Source organism: Mus caroli, chromosome 13, assembly GCF_900094665.2.
Source record: "Mus caroli chromosome 13, CAROLI_EIJ_v1.1, whole genome shotgun sequence".
NCBI lineage: Eukaryota > Metazoa > Chordata > Mammalia > Rodentia > Muridae > Mus > Mus caroli.
The window spans coordinates 62,376,515-62,379,027 of record NC_034582.1 but is presented as its reverse complement, the minus strand read 5'-3'; positions in this window follow the sequence as shown (position 1 = coordinate 62,379,027).

Genomic DNA, 2,513 nt, shown 5'->3' with positions numbered 1-2,513 from the left:
TGTCAGTGTCGTGTTTAGTATTGCAGTCTTTTTTTTTTTTAATTAAGTTTTTTTTTTTTACTAAGTTTTACATAGTTTCTTACTAAGATAAAAACTACCTTAGTGAAAGCTAATATTGGCTGTCCACCTGAGACACCTAGAAAGAAGGAACCTCAGCTGAAGAATCGTCTCTATCAGATTGGCCTGTGAGTGGGACTGTTACATTCTCTTGAGTGCAATTGATGTAGAAGGGTCCAGTCCACTGTGGGCGATACCGTCCCTAGGCTGTGGACCTGGCTGTATAAGAAAGGTACCTGAAAATGAGACTAGGAATGAATCAACAAATAACATTCCTCCATGATCTTTGCTCAGGTTTCTGCCTTAAGTACCTGCCTTGGATTCCTTCAATGATGGACTGTAATGTGTAACATGAAATATACCCTTTCTTCCCCAAGTAGGTTTTGGGTCATGAGGTTTATCAAAGCAAAAAAAAAAAAAAATAAATAAAATAAAATAAAATCAGAATATAAAGCACCTAGGTAACATTTTAATTAGTTATTTCTGGGGATTTGTGGGATATTTAGTCTGTTACTAATGTTAATATAGTTCAGGTAATTTGTAGCATATTTTATGTTATACCATTCATCCACTTATAATTACTTTTACTTCATGTGCTTTATATAATAACTTTATAAATAAAGTTATGCCCTTTTTGGCTCTTTTATTTTGTTAAAGAGCATATAATTATATTTTCTAGATAGCCTGGATAAAAGACACACAGTCCTGGTATTTTATTTATAAGCTGTAAGCCTAGATTGGGCAGATTTTGAGCTATTCTAACTTACATCTCAGCCATATGCTTCTTATTACTTGCTGTTTCTCCAGACCATGTGCCCATGGTCCATCTCACATGCCAGCCTCCTCTCCTGATATCGTTCTTTTCTTCTGATCTCTACTAAGACCACTCAGTCTATCCTCAAGTCCCGCCTTTCTCTCTCTCTATTGCCCAATCAGAGGCTTTAGCCTTTGATTGTTCAATTAACTTGGGGAGTATGGTTTGCATGACAAAAATGATGTTCATGAGAGTTCACTCATCTTGGGGTAACCAGATCTTAGGGGCCAGTACTTAGCATTTCAATATATAACAGCACCATACCAGCCCCAACATCGCCCCCTTTTGTCTAAATAAAAAGGCTCTTTCTCTTAAAATAATAAACTATATGCAGTAAGAACAATATGAAACAATTCTGAAATCTATGGTGTGATAATTTAATTACATTCACAATGTCCAGTCCATTTGCATTTGGCAACTTAGGGCTTCTTTTGGGGACCCTAAGAAAATTGGGGACTGTATAAAAATTGGAGACTCTAAGAAAATTATGATATTGGTCAAATCCTGGAAGCAGTAGCTGTATCATTTGTTGTCCAGTCTCCCTGGGATGGGAAAGCGCCAGGTTTCATTGAAGTCCTTCATGGCTGGATCAGTTCGAAAGGCTGAATGAACTGAGGTCATCTGGGGTCAGCAGCCCTCCCTGAAGCTGTTCTGGAAGCTTCATTATTCTTATCACAGACTATGTTTCCTGAAGAAACAGCACTGAGGCACTCTGAGGCAGCATCCGGTGCTTGAGCATCCCTGAGGTATCCTTTTTTTTTTTTTTTTTTTTTAACTTATTCACTTTACATCCTGCTAACTAGCCCACTCCCAAGATCCTTCCCTCATCCCCCATCACTGCTCCTCTTCTCCTCTAAGTGGGTGGGGGCCCCCTTAGGTATTCAATGCCCCCATCCCTGAACTTCAAGTCTCTGTGAAGCTAAGTGCTTCCTCTCCCACTGAGGCTAGAGAAGGCAGAAAACCTGTGTCCTGCCAGTTTTTTGGTGCTCTGGGTGGTCTGATGCAGGAGGACTGCTGGATGCTTTCCATGCGGCCCCGGGTGGGCATCTGGTTGTTAAGCCACTGAACCCACACGGCGGGTGGTGGACAAGTGGCAGCCCCAGGTACCAGGTCCTCAGTCTCTGGAATCCTACGCTGGATACAGTGGAGGAGCTGAGAACAGAATAGGGGCCCCAGGGCGGCACTAGGCCCTGGGGATGAAGAGAAGAAAGGGCAGGGGGAGAGGGGACTGTATGGTTCCCACGCGGGCGAGAGTCCTTGGTCAGGTCCATGGCGTAGGAGGCCTTCTGGTGGGAGGTTAGATGTGGCTCATTAGGAGAAAGCCTATCTCATCATTCAAGCAGGGCAGGCCTTTATGATCAGAGACAGTCTATGGATTTAGAGCTTTATTGTAGAAAGGCAGGGAGAAAGGAGAGAAGGTAGAAAGAGAGAGTCGGGCCATGGCTACCTGGAGAGAGCTGGAAAGGGAAAGAGAGAAAGAGAGCTAGGGAGTAAGAAAGGTGAAAGCTTAAGAGAGTGAGGTGGAAAGCCTGGCGTGGTGGCTCACGCCTTTAATCCCAGCACTCGGGAGGCAGAGGCAGGCGGATTTCTGAGTTCGAGGCCAGCCTGGTCTACAAAGTGAGTTCCAGGACAGCCAGGGCTA